Here is a 15,285-nt window from a genome sequence, read left to right on the forward strand (position 1 = left end):
AGATATCATCAGGAATATTGTCATATAATTATACCATATAGTTCGATGCATGAGCGAATGAGTCTCATTCACATGAAACGTTGAGTCGGGTGCCAAGTAATTACCCGTCAGTAACACAATAATTATGCTTTTCAGGAAGCTGAGAAAAACTGTGTACGGAAGTTTTGTTTGCTGGCCATTGGGATTCTGCAACACAAACGAACGAGAAATCCTGTCTGTACATTCGATCAAAATTCACATTTAGTATTTTCAAACGATTTCAATTTTGCAATGCTTCGCGAAAGAATAATTGTATTGAAAATAATAAATGCAACAACCAATCCATCAACAGTACTACTGTGTCAGGGAGAGAAATATAGTTTTGTGTCCAACAATAGCTTCTTTTGTCCAGCAATGGCTTCAACTAATTTTCACGATGCCGCTAGTTGAATGAGGAAGCCATCGCAATTGACTTGGTCGACTCCGCCGTATCTGATCTTGCTTGAATACATGCGTCGACTTCTTCATTGCAGGAATCTAAAGCAGGTGTAAAAACATTGCAGATTTTTATAATAAAGTCGAATCAAAGGCAGTATACCAAATGCTGTTCCGAAGTATCATAAAAATGAAGGATTTCCAACTGCATCCTACCCAACTTTTGGACTGCTATGGTGATAGTGATACGTTTTAATCTTTTACTGAGTTGTCGATATCTTGAGAGATTTAGTCACTGATATCTGACAGTCTTCATTCAGTAACTTAAGTAACTAATATGATTATATGACTACACATGTACACAAACAGAAGTTTATTTTCAAAAGTAATAGCAACTCTTCCAATAAAATGAGCTCTGCGACATAACCATTATAGATCATGAAGTCAGCAGGTTACAGACTCCTATTAACTAATGCCTTTATACATCTTTTTTCTTGATTGATTTTTAAGTGGCTTTATTTCAGACTACGTACACTTCTACTCAAAGTTTTTCAAGGCATACTTATTTTAGTTATTTGCCTATATACAGTCCATCCTCAAGATTACCGGACCACGACTGATCTATCGATCTCGCTTCCCATGTCATGCCGCCCTAGTTCTTCCATAGACTACTCCTTGTTGCTTAGACATCTTCCTGACTTTTCATTGTATCGCATTTTTTGTGGTGTATTGAACTGATAAAATTGCTTATAAACGAATGATGATGATGATGATGATTGCACATGCACATGAGTGTAAACAATAACTATACTTTGATGACTACTGTACCACAGTCAATACTACTATAAACGGTTAGTTACACTCTTACAATACCAGCTAACACAGTACATTTTCACTAACCGATTTTGGACACTTTGCATGGCTTTAGAAGTGCGATCCTCTGCCATTACCACAATTTCACTGGTGCGTGAAAATAAAGTATGAACGGCACTACTGCAGTACGTCGGCACTAAGTGTGAGAGTTTCCGTGGTCAGCAGTCAACTTTATTGCGCGTTTCGTATCTCGGATACGTCATTGAAAATGTCTCTGCCTTTGGTTGTCTATTAAGTCCGCACTTTTGGTCGCGGCGGGGTGTCGTTGATTTGTACATGTCGCCAATGTCGACGTCTATCTATTTTGTCAATGTCGCCAATGTCGCCAATGTCACCAATGTCACCAATGTCACCAATGTCGGCTATGTCACCAATGTCGCCAATGCCGACATTGCCGACAATGCCGCCATTGCCGACAATTCCGACATTGCCGACGATGCCGCTCGGGGGCCGAAACTAGGGTAATGTAATGACAGGATTTTTGGTGACTCGACTTGAATCAATCTTATTGGTATTGACTTGACCTGCACTCGGCTACTCAAGCACTTCGACTATCTCGCTACATACTACGCGATTCTTGACGGGAAGACCTGCATGGCCACAAACGCAAATTATTTATAACTAATCATATTATTTATATTATTAGGCCTACGTTGAATTGAATGAACGTCGAAGTCTTTATACATTCCAGTGTAGGATTCGCGAGGAAAATACACGACCGGGCGTGGGTACGCTGGCAAAAAAGTACACCATTTCGCAGTGGCGGCTCGTGACAATATCGGGTGGTGGGGCAAGGGCTGCAAGCGACTTTTTATCAAGATGACGTCACAAGGGCGTTTTCCAACGTAAACAAGTAACTTAATGATGGTACGGTAACATGAATTTCCCGGCAACAGTGATTTTAACGTATGTGCCACGAGAGGTCCGCTGGTGAGCTGTAACTTGAAGTGTGGTAACTGCGTAAACGGCGTACGGAACAAAGATTCAACACGGTTCATGTTCGCATTAGACCTGACTAATTATCTGCAGAAATGGAAATGACTATAACTCGAGAGATAGCGTAAGCCTAATTGGAAAGGTCAACGAATTCGGACAGATACGCAATTGTTATCTCATAGATTGGGCCTGTCCTATTGAATCCAAAACATCATTCTAAAGAACTAAGAATAGCAGCCTCGGAAATTTGGTCTCGGTAGTCGGTACAGCATAAGAGATTTTGGCCTTGAAACTGGAGACTGTAACACGACACATACGTTTTTATTACTGTCTTATAGGTCTGCTGCGAAATCGCCTTTGGAAAATATATTACCGAATAAATACGTGGATGAAAGCCTTAAACTTGGTACACTGTTACATGACATTATCGAGAAGTGGCCTCATGGCCCTTTTCGGTATGGTACACTGTCAAAATTAATGCGAACAGACCAACACCGAATTCTGCGTAAAATTTACTGAGGAATAGGCTGATCAAGTAATCAGCTGTTAGCCGCCATCGAAAACCAAATAACTATCGCGCTTGACAGGGGGTTGTAAGCAAAGGGCTTGAAGACCACAATTTCACGGTGAAATTGACATTGGAGAATATAATATCAAAGTAAATATTTGAATGCAAACTGAGAATGATATCATCATCTCAGTTAACGTTACCGCAGATACACCGGCTTTTGGGTGAAATCCGCAATGTGTTGTAGGCTAAAGTGTCAGATCGGAGCACATCTTTACCATACTCGACCTTGATAACGAAATTACTGCCCTAATCATTGAGTGTCAACCTTGAGACTTGGCACAGCGTTCGATACTAAAATCAAGACATACCGTGCAAAAGCTTATGACGGATCTAGGTAAGGAGCATCGTTAAAATCAATAGAGACCAATACCGGCTTTGCGTATAATCTGTTAGCGATAAATGACGAGTCAGCTCTCACTCGAATTAGGAAACGAAATTACCACTAACACAGTTCAGTGACAAACTTAAAACTTGGTACAGCGTTCGATACTAACATTAAGACTTACCGTGCCAAATGTCATAACCGATCTCAGTATTGAACATCGTCAAAACCAATGGATACCATTACCGGCTTTTGAGTAAAATCTGTTTGCGATACATGACGGATCAGCACACACTCAACTTCGGAAACGGAATTACTACCCTAAACTTTAAGTAGAAACCCTGAAACTTGGGGCAGTGTTAAATACCACCATCACGACATGACATAACAAGTTTCAAGAGTTTTCATGGTGTGAAACCCCATTAAAATCGACCTATACCAGCAAAGGTCGACTAAACTCATATGACGGTAACAGAGTTTAGCTATAGATACGATTGTTACATCACACCTTAAGGGCACAGAGCTATCGTGCCCCGGTTGCTCGGTAATTTTATGAATAGGAGAGAGTAAATCACCGTTTCTTTATTGGGCGCGGCTTTGAGAGAATAGATAGTGAAAGCTTGTTATGAGCGCTACCGGGGCAAGCCCCGGCTAGGCATTCGCAAAGCGAAAACACAGAAGAGAATTCGATTTTCGCAGAGACTTCGCTATATATGGGCGTTTACAAGCGAAAGGACAAGAAGTATACGATTTTCGCTGTGATTTCGGTTTATATAGATAGGTGTGCGTTAGGGTTGTCCAAAATTTGGAAAATCTCAAAAAAGATGCGTATCCATGTCTCATTCTGTAGATTATTGAAAAAAAAACGTCAATGAACCTGCAATAAGCTTACAGGAAAGTCGTTAACATTTGTCTAAATGCGTTTGAAAGTAGTTGCCATAGAGTGGGCGTGTTAGCGACCATAGAACGGCGAAAAGAATAGTAATCACGAAATCACGTCTCTTGATTGTTTAATCAGCTATGCTTCAATGATCACGACCACGGCGGTTTGCTGATTATGTGCTTCTACTAGTTCAAGAAGTACGCTAACGTAGGCTTACCATATTTTGGAAATCTAAAAAGAGGACACTTTTTCAGAAATTTGCAACCTGCAAAACCGGAGTAGAATTCTCAAAAACCGGTGAATTTTTCCCACTTTGCGATCGGTTGACTAAAAAAAAAAGGTCATCTTTTCCGCTCAGAGCTCAAAATACCGTTTTTCTCTCCACATTGCCAGGTGGATGACTAAAAAAAAAAGGTCATCTTTTCGCTCAGAGCTAAAATCACCGTTTTTCACTCCGAAATACCCGCCGGAGCGTCACTTCTGTGCTAATTTGCGGCATATCACTCGCAATTTGCTCTAAATCTGGCCTAAATTTTCAAAAAAGAGGACAAAATCTTAAAAAAGAGGACAAAGGGGCGTCCTCCGAGGACACTTTCAAAAAAGTCAAAAAAGAGGACAAATCCTCTTAAAAGAGGACGTATGGTAAGCCTACGCTAACGGCAATGATGATTCTGTAAGCGCATTGTACGTTGGTTTTGTTTGTTTGTTTTTTGGGGTATTCATGGTGTTTGTCGACTACTATGGTCATTTACACCAGGCCGATATTCTTCTTATTTTCCGTAACTGCCGACTTATAGCACGGCCCACCTCTAGACTTTTGTAAGACACCGCTGACGCGGATGAGGTGGCGAGGATTGTACGTTGGTGATTAAATACTAAAATGAGACACTTGGTCATTGAATTTTACTGTTAAAACTAGATAACGATATGGTTCAGAACAATACCCTCCTTCAGGCATAACAGAGGTGAAACAGCGAATGCTTGTGAACTTATAGATCCCAGAAATACCTATCTGACATGATTGAGATTACGTCAAGTGTTCCTGCTTTTCTGGGTGCAGTGCAGGTATATTACTTATCGCCAAACTGGTGCAGCACACCATGTGTGTTGGATTCTGGACACAATCCCGTATGCTCAGAAGATATATGGGCCGATCAGGTAGCTTACATTGGGACTCTAAAGAAATGTAACTACCGCACCGCTTCAATACATTCTTTTTTACGTCCATGTCTGGTTTGATTCAAGCATTAGTCGTGATGCAGCCGGTAATGATCTATGATTCATTATGGACATGCTAAACAATGCATGAACGGTCTTCTTGCTGGTCCTACCTACATAGTCTATGCTTGCCTTTAGACCTTTTTCCGGGGCATCATTGAGGACTTAGACAGCACTCGCGGGTATGATTCATTATGCTGCAAGAATGTGACAAGTGCCAAGCGTAAATGGCTGATTCATACAGCCCGTACAGCTTTTAAGACTTCAACTATATAGGCTACTACGACAAGATAAGATCAGACACAGTAGTGTCAATGTCAAGTTTTATATTTGTATTCAATCATGGAACATCCCCTCTGAAACTAGAAGCTCGTTCGCCACTTGCATTTTAAGCGCCTTTGCAATATTTATTCTCGTGTTTTTGTGCTTCCCTCGATGAAAACAAGGCATACAGGCTACAACGGTTGCCTTCACAATAAGCCATCACGTCATGTATTTAAAGTTTTTGCGAAGCAGCTGTTCTTTGTTCATCATGTATCTCGTCACTCAACATGTTCTGAATTAATCTTAAATCATTATCTGCGGACCAACCTACAATGCGCTTACAGAATCACCGCCGTTAGCCGACTCCTTGACCAGCTGATCAGCAAGCCGCCACCGTCGTGATCATTGAAGCATAGCAGATTAGCCAATCAAGCGCCGTGATTTCGTGATTACTAGTCTGCTTGCCGTTCTATGGTCGCTGACACGCCCACTCTGCGGCAGCTACTTTCAAACGCATTTAGACAAATGTTAACGACTTTCCTGTGAGCTTATTGCAGGTTCATTGACGTTTTTTATCTATAATCTATAAAATGAGACATGGATACGCATAAATTTTGAGATTTTCCAAATTTTGGACAACCCTAGTGTGCGTCTATACATGGTAAAGAATTGTTATTTAACAGAATTTTAGGTGGGGCAATGCCCCAGTTGCCCTATAGGACGAGCCGCCACTGCCATTTCGCATTCCATTGGTGTCAGATAGTGCTCTGTCTGTGAACTTATCATTTGACTCCAAGGCCCCCAAATGAAGTGTGGACTGCGTCTCCCGAAGACAAGAAACCTGTCACCTCGATTATTTTCGAGCAAGCAAGATTATCTAACAAATGTTTATGGCATTTGCCTGTTGTGAGCGCGAAAAGACGAAAGATTTCGTGTTGACGGTTGAAACGCATTCAAGTCGAAATACAAGCAATTTCTTCTAAATCAATACTAGCCAGTCTTCAGGATTACCGGACCACGACCTAACATCGACCTCGCCCTCCGCCACATGCCACCCCATTTTGTCGCTTGCGTCTTATATTCTCTGCATTACTTTTCATTCAGTGTGCATGCCTCTTATTTACTTTGCCTAGGCTAAGGTGGGTGTCTGATCTTAATGGCTAATCCAAGTTGTTTCGACACCTTCCTATCTTTTCATTGTATCGCAGTCTTGTGATGTTTTGAAACGATGAAAATAATAATAAACCTGATTGATTGAGGGTAGAGGCCGACTTTTATCAAAATGACGAGTGTCAGCTGAAAATATTCGGGTTCATTTCAATATCAATATACTATTCACTTGGGAAGGTAGGCCTACTTAATTTGAAATTTCCATTCGTGTAAACCAGGGGTGGCCAACCAGCGGCCATAGAAGGAAATTTGTGCGGCCGTGGACACGTCATTCACTTGCCCTCTCCATCAACTCTACCGTTGAATAAGTTGAGTGACATCTTGAAACTGAATAACATCGAATCTGCGCGGTTCGCCTCAAACCGTAATTGGCGTAGGCCTAGCCCAGGGGTTCTCAAAGGGTGGGCCATGGCCCACTGGTGGGCCACAGGAGCATTTGAGGTGGGCCACAGAGCTATTTGGGATATTGTAGAACTAGTGAAAAGTTGGTTATATTTGTTCTGTTATTCGCTCAAAAATATATTCATATTATCAAATTTTACGTAGGCTGCCGTAAGTTTTTCATCCGACTCTGAAGGGACGTAAAGGCGTTTATCCCCCGGTTACGACAACCTACGGCTAAAGTCAACGAAAATAATTTCAATTATATATTAACTTGAACTTAGTGCTGAAGTGACCAAGTATACCAGCAGTGTCGTATGTCGTATGCCGTTGAAAGGGGTGTTCATTAAACTCGGACAGAAGTGCTGTATTTGATATAGATTGACGGTACTTTGGCAGGTCGTATTATTGTAATATAAGAATAGCCATAATCGCAATTTATTATTAATTCAACTTCCTATCGAAGTATACCGCACCACCGCAACGAATCGTGATGCGTTGAGGATTTAGAGCAGCACATTAATGTTTGGAGTCGGTTCAAAATTTTCGGCCTTGAAATCATAGTACATAATGTAAGAGTCACATGAAATGATTCTACCATTGGACTGATCGACTTCGCAACTTCAGTAGATACAGGACATATATGTAGGCTACATTGTACAGCTTGAACATTGAAATATTCTTTCTCTACATCTGTGCTGCAGTATCACCAAAGAATTGTTTGAGGCTGGCCCAGCCCCAATCCGCACCATAGTGGAACTAAAACCCCAATCACACCGTGGATACGGGGATTAGATTATTGAGTTTCGCGACGTGAGTGGAACAGCGGCCATATTAATGTACGCAAGAGTTATACGATCTACCAGGACCGCAACTGCCGCACCTAAAACTCCCAATTGGGGGAGCTCAAAGGGGCCCAAATTTCTTTGGTCGTTTGTTTGTTGGAGGAGATTTATTCAACTTTAAAATTTTCGTCGCGCTGGGCGCGATTTCATTGCTTTGAAGATCTACATTTGTAATGATCAGTAAGAGAAAAATGCGCATATTTTAGAGAAATATGCATATCGGCGCCAGCGATGACCACGCCTTGAACGGGACTATGAATCTAGGATAAGAGGTGGGCCACAGAACATTTTCAAACCGGAAAATGGGCCACGGGCAAAGATCGGCTGAGAACCCCTGGCCTAGCCTAATTGATATATCCGCTAATGCTAAAACATAACGTTCAGAAGATGTGTGTCAAGGCTCGAGTTATCAAAAGATAAGAAAGGGCTGACTTGAAACTTGAAATCGCTGTCTTATACAAAGCAGATTCCAATATAATCACTTCGATATTTTGATTTGCGAACATAGTTCGTCGTCGCCGAGATTGCGCCAAATGTGGCCCGCGACGCGATTTTGAACGGTATTATGTCTTTCTAACCAAGACGTACGCCATCATTGACTGCTTTTCATTTCTACTTACGCCATTATTGTCCGTGGTGTAAAAGACCAACAGGTGGTAAGTGCCAAATTTTTCTTTAAATAAAAAAAAGACCTTTGGAATCGTGTGTGTCTCACAATTTTTTTCGTGCGATTTAATATTTTCATGTGTCTTGATGTTGGCGGCCCCGTCACCCAACAAAATACGCATGATTTATGGAAATGGGAGACTTCGGCGTCGGTCAGTACTGCGCCACGACGCACCAAGACATATGAAGTTAGAAGCAATGTAACATGCGACTCCGTGAAGTGTGCCAGAACGATCAGCAGCGAGAAGACCTTGGCCGAAAAGGAATGCCCTTGTGCTGACCGAATACTTCGATATATATACATACATACATATTTGTTTAATTGTCCATAGGCGCCTCAATGGCTGGCGTCGAATGTTCCTGCCCTGGCGACCTTAACCCTACAGGACAAATGCCATCCCGCAAGGAAAAAATTATTTGCCAGTAAAGAAATACCAATATGAAATCATGTGCGTCTTTTAGTTTGGTACGTTTTGACGATTTCCATATCTTCTGTCATAGCAGATATAGGAGGTCACGAAATAGCATCATATAAAGAAGTCAATATAACAACGATTCCGCCCGAAGATGTTTAATTATTATTCTCAACTGGTATCAAAATGATTCTTTTCTTGGAGCGGGTCATTCGAAGACCATATACGTTCAAATATAGTGCAGCTTACACGCTATAACGTGACTAGAGAGTGTCGAGTAAGGCAGCGACACACATGCTGTATCGATGTGTTTTTTAAGCTTTTTGAGATATTTCAAAACCGATCGAGAAATTTTCAGTCGCCTGGCTTGTCTACTTCTGTTGGCGATAATTGTCGCCCAACTGCTCAAAAATATAGGACTGTCCACCAAAGTAGTCTAATATGAAGTGCCATTATGTTGGCAATGACATAACTATGTTAAATTGTTCATAATATGTTGATTCCTACTATTTTCGCAACACTCTCAACGGCAATGGAGTCACAGTGCTGTCGAATGAATAATCGTGAAGCTCAAACAACGCAGAATCTGAACGGCCATATACTGATAACTGGGTTAATACATTTAGTGCCTTATGCACCATTGTCAGCCCAGAGTTGATCGTGACCTGCGTTACCGTGATCAATGATCAAGTTCATTGTTGATCGCTTTGCACCATTGTCGCGTATGAAATGATCTCGCTCCGAAAGTTCATCATTTAACAATTTTTCGCGTCGACCTTGATTTGAACCACCGACACTGGCGGTTCAAATATCACCCAAAACCGAGAGAACTTGAACTTGCTTTACCTATCGTAAGACAATGATGAAAGCCGATCAGGCGATTTTGATCATTGTCAAGGTTCAACTCTCTCGGTGCATAAGGCCCCAAGTCATGGTTGCTCCCAGCAGCGATTATATATTTAGGTAAGCTATCAAAGGCACTGTGTAGAATATAAACAAGAGCTTAACAATTTTTCAGCCGTATCGAAAGTAGAACAGGGTGAATACTTTGAGACTGAGAACAGGGTGAATACTTAGCTTGGAATTAAAATGGATAGATCGAGTGTTAGCAGGACCCAAAATGACAGGATGTGCGTCTAAGGCCGTAGAACAGACCACGTGCCTGTTATAATTTGGAGTTTAACTACTGTGGTCAAAGTATAGTCAGCGTTGGTACTCGAGTAGAAGTAGAAGTACAATTTCAAGTAGTGATAGCGATTTCCAAAGATATGTCGAAACAACTTCAAGTATAAGAAGAAAATAAAATGTCTGAAAACTGCTCAGTCTATTATAGTCTCCTACAGTAGATTTGGTCGATGGGACGCATATCAGATGATTTCTACTTCTGAAAAAAATATTAGTTGCCGAAAATAAATTTAGTTATAACGTGGTATGCATACTACATTTTCACGCTATAGATCTCTAGGATAGAATAGCGAATTGTATACAACAATCTGAATTCCCGGATGAATGTTCACACCAGGCGTACGCAGCAATGTATCGTTTGCACAAATATTTGCTTGGACGAATGCATTGAATGCGACAATTGCAAGTTATGGGTTCATTCTTCGTGCACCAAAATAGTCAATTTACGCAAATGGGAAAAGCTGCTATATGTTTGTTCAAAGTGTATTCTTATCAAAGATGAAGATTTTAATTACGAATTGGCATTGAAATATTTGGAACAATCACCGAACAATTCGAAATCCATCAGACAACTTCTAGAACTGTATTCGGCGACGGAGCCGGATCTTGCTCCGGTTGACGTTGAGAGCACTCCTGCTGATGAAGTTGCTATGAAAATACTGGACTTGTATCACCCTGCAGCCAGCATGAATTCGAAAGCTTTGCCCGTCGTTGGAGACGGCAATTGCTTTTATCGAGCAATATCCTTGACGATTTACGGTACAGAGCAATATCATCTGCGGCTTAGGTTACTGACCGCCCTAGAGATAATAGAAAACAGGAAATACTATGACGAGAGTTGTAGAGGTTTCGTAGATCTTATTAGAGATCATCGTGTGATCGTGTCTGAATACACCAGTCTCGTCGAGAAAACTTGCAAACCAGGAAAATATTCAGAACTTCTGCATTTTTATGCATTGAGCGCTGCCATCCGCAAGCGAATTCGTTCTTACTTGCCCCCGGCTATGTTCAACGAATACTTGAGTCAGCCATTTTCAAGAATATGTTGTGGACGAGGAGTCAAGTCCTCCCAGTGTTGCTCCATAACTGTGATGTGGAGTCGGATGACTGTACCATCATATAACGAACTGTTTCAGCCTGACCATATTATTCCGATTTTTGAAAAGAATGCGGAAAAAAATATGGGTTTCAATGAAATTACGATTATATCGGACCCGTCAGATATTCATTCTGAAGAACAATGCCAGGAGATGCCAGAGTCAATCGATACTGCGGAAAAGTCAGAAAGCTTCAATCCGGTAATAATTGATTCGGAGGTAGGCCTACAACAGCAGAAGATACCAGATTCAATAGACACTGTCGAAAAGTCGGGCAACTTTGGCCCGACAAAAATTAAATGCGAAGAGGAACAAATTGAAGATTCTACAATACCTAGCGCAAAAGCATGCGGATCTCCGGAAAAATTTCCCATTGGTGGTAATCAGTTGCGGTTTGGGGAATATCTGGGGATAGACGACGTAGTAACTCTCCTGCTGGATGACTGCAGCACACCGGTAAAATGTATACCGTTAGGTAGAAAGAGCAACGTTTACTTTTTAGTGGACAATTCCCAAAACATAGATAGAAGGAGAACCAACAAGCTACGCATATTTTGGGACGACATGGGAGCTTGGAATGAAACAAAGCAAAATTACTCCCAATACGTCAAGTCGGAGAAAGCCTATACCATGGTCTACACCCCAAAAATAAAAAATGGGGCTTTTTGCACCAGAAAAAAGATGCCCGACTCAGACCAGCGAGGATATCACGAGCTCTCGCCCCAACCAGATCCTAAAAGCGTTATTAAAGTTGGAAGGTATTACGCAACCCTGAAAGGAAACAAATTAAAAAAAAGAATTTCCTGGATCGAAGATGAAAATGCGCCCCCCGTAGCTCTTGTTGAATATAAAGGTGAGACACAGGAATGCCAAGCTCACGGAAACAGCCGTAAAAATAAGGAAACCTATATTCGGACGCATCCTAACATTATGGCTGAAATAAAAGAGAAATGCCCCTATATTCCCGCAAATATACTTTACGGCAAGTTGCAAACGGAGGCGACAGACTGCACGAACAGGCCACGAAACCCATATCAAATCCACCATACCAAATATCGGACAAAACATGAGCAATCTGACAAGAAGATTTATACTAAGGGAGGGTTTGCTGACGAAATGCTGCAAGTGTTCAACATGGCACAGACATCCAGTTTTGTTAAAAAGGTAATCCATTCTGAAGACAGTCCCCCTAGCACAGTGGTTCTCAACCGGGGGTCCGCGGACCCCTGGGGGTCCGTGAAGCATTTTCAGGGGGTCCGCGAAGCCTCAAAATAATTGATAACCAAACTTGTATTTTTATTAATTAGAAAAATCACGAGGCAGTCTCGCTTCATTACTAGTAAAACTCCAGAGCTCACATCAACAGAATGCCGATCTGAGGTGAAATATCCTGCTGTGCAGACTCATTTTAATTCGTAAATTGCCAATTGCCCACCGATACAAAGATTTTGCTGTATAGAGATGTTTTGTTCGGGATCGGCGAAAAAAGTGGGATGGGTAACGTCAATCACGGTGACTTCGAAATGTTTATAAAATCCATTTTCTCCTGGAATATACACAACGGTCTTTCCATCATGAATTCACGATAAGCTGCTATATAGAAACGACCAGGCTTGACGTTATATGTTCATTAAAAATCTTTTTGGTCCCATATTTGTTGCGATCATACCCAAATGTGTCATCGGAAGCGTTACACGTTATTGCCACATTCACCACACATATTTGTGGTATTGGATTTTCGGCACTCGTTCATATCAAATCGAAGGCGCGTATTTTCAAGACACGGCCACGATTTCAAGAATTGTGGTTGCAGAATTAGCTTTGAAATAATAGAAGTGAGCCCAATTTATACACGAATAATGTGATCTTATTTTCAAGAACGGTCATTTTGTTGCTGTTTATCACTAAGCCTACAGCTGTCGTTTGCACAAGACAGAAGACAGTTGCAATTGAGCTAAATCTGAACTTAAACTTCGTGGGGTCCGCGGGGGTCCGTGACGATCCGAAAGGGGTCCGCGAAGACAAAAAGGTTGAGAACCACTGCCCTAGCATAATTTTGAACACTGACGAACAAATGATAGATCTGAAAAATCAATGCGTTACAGGTAATGCGGTTCTCGGCTTTGACAAAACATACAACTTGGGAAACGTCTACGTGACTGCTGCAGTATTTAAAAACATGAAACTAATCAGTGGCAGAACCACTGATCACCCCATCTTTATTGGTCCATTGTATTTGCACCACAAATCGGATACTGGAACGTATAAAGACTTTTTTAACCAGCTCGCAACATCTCTTGGTCCAGACTTCACTCGGTTAACCGTTGGTACTGATAACGAAATTGCTCTTCATACAGCCATCGAGAGCTCGTTTCCCAGGTGTACGCATATACTTTGCCTGAAGCATTTGAAGGAAAATCTTAATGAGAAGCTGCAAAATGGCATTGGAGTCAGCAAAGATCTGAGACTGAGTTTAGTCAAAAATGTTTTGAGTCTTCTCGACAGTGCCACGGAAGATGAGTTCGAACAACGTCAAAGTCAAGTGATTTCACGCTGCCATTCGGACTGTCCAAAGTTGATTCCATACCTTCAGAAACGAATGTTCAATTTGCTAAAAAACAAAGTTTGGAAAACTGGCAAGATATCTCCCGGAAACGCATATTGGACAAATAACAACAACGAAAGTATGAACCATGTATTCAAACGACTTACTGGTTGGAAACTTGAAAAGATTCCAGAACTGATTGACACCTTGCACACGGCAGTTTCGACGCAATATGTTGATGCTCGGAGAAGCATAACTGGGCCCTATCGTATGATCGGTTGCTGCGATAAATTTCTTGTCCCGCAGTGGGATTGGAGCGTTTTGCCCGATGAGCAACAGGAAAAGATTTACCATGATTTCCTGAAGTACATTCCCCGAAAAAATTTTCATGCTGATTAAAAGACGTCTGTTTCGAGCGATTCGAAGATGATCACAAGAACTCCACCAAAACGTAGTGGAAGTAAGCCTGGCCAATATCCCAGATCAGCCATCAAGCAAAAAACGAAGAAAAAACACTCGTGATCATTGATTGTTGTTAGTTGCTGTACAGACACAGCTACCACTTGATGTGTGTTGTTGAATAAAATCAGTTTCGTTTGGCTATATGGAATTGTATTATTTTTGAACAAGCTAGGGGTTCATATAAAACAGGGCTGGTTCTAGTTCTATAGTGCGCTTTTTGAAAATCCAGTAGTTTATACAAGTCTGATGGCAACAAGGAAGGTTTGTCACTACAGGGCACTTATAGCTACACTGACTTCATTTTAAATCTGGATTACTCATACGACGCACGTTGGCCATTTATATCAGAATTTCGTCAATAATATTGATATAGTTGCACATTTTATATCATACATTTATCGTTTCTCCAACCATTTGATCGATTTACAGATAGAGCTTATGGGAGGGGTGTCTTTGAACATTTAGCGCAAGTAATTGATATAATGATGAATCGGGTGGGCGCAGCATTGTTATCACTTTGTTGCAAGTTGTTATTACTTGACCTCCCATCAGGTTTGTCACAAAAGTCAAAATATATTGGAATTCTCTAAACGTACGAAAAAATTTGTGAGACACACACGATTCCAAAGGTCTTTTTTTTATTTAAAGAAAAATTTGGCACTTACCACCTGTTGGTCTTTTACACCACGGACAATAATGGCGTAAGTAGAAATGAAAAGCAGTCAATGATGGCGTACGTCTTGGTTAGAAAGACATAATACCGTTCAAAATCGCGTCGCGGGCCACATTTGGCGCAATCTCGGCGACGACGAACTATGTTCGCAAATCAAAATATCGAAGTGATTATATTGGAATCTGCTTTGTATAAGACAGCGATTTCAAGTTTCAAGTCAGCCCTTTCTTATCTTTTGATAACTCGAGCCTTGACACACATCTTCTGAACGTTATGTTTTAGCATTAGCGGATATATCAATTAGGCTAGGCCTACGCCAATTACGGTTTGAGGCGAACCGCGCAGATTCGATGTTATTCAGTTTCAA

At 41.3% G+C, this 15,285-nt stretch overlaps 2 long non-coding RNA genes across 2 annotated transcripts; both read right to left on the bottom strand.

Annotated features, from left to right (window-relative positions):
- Positions 1 to 244: 244 nt before the first annotated feature.
- LOC145449467 (uncharacterized) lies at positions 245 to 4,201 on the bottom strand. The gene is made up of 2 exons (XR_013918266.1): positions 1,315 to 4,201; positions 245 to 516 (listed from the first exon to the last, which is right to left on the bottom strand). It is a non-coding gene; the product is annotated as an uncharacterized LOC145449467 (long non-coding RNA).
- A 9,253-nt stretch (positions 4,202 to 13,454) lies between these two features.
- Positions 13,455 to 14,537, bottom strand: LOC145449468 (uncharacterized). The gene is made up of 2 exons (XR_013918267.1): positions 13,951 to 14,537; positions 13,455 to 13,849 (listed from the first exon to the last, which is right to left on the bottom strand). It is a non-coding gene; the product is annotated as an uncharacterized LOC145449468 (long non-coding RNA).
- Between the last annotated feature and the right edge of the window lie 748 nt (positions 14,538 to 15,285).

This window comes from Botryllus schlosseri, chromosome 11 (genome assembly GCF_051294905.1).
Source record: "Botryllus schlosseri isolate E-star chromosome 11, Bs_hap1, whole genome shotgun sequence".
In the NCBI taxonomy this organism is placed as follows: Eukaryota; Metazoa; Chordata; class Ascidiacea; order Stolidobranchia; family Styelidae; genus Botryllus; species Botryllus schlosseri.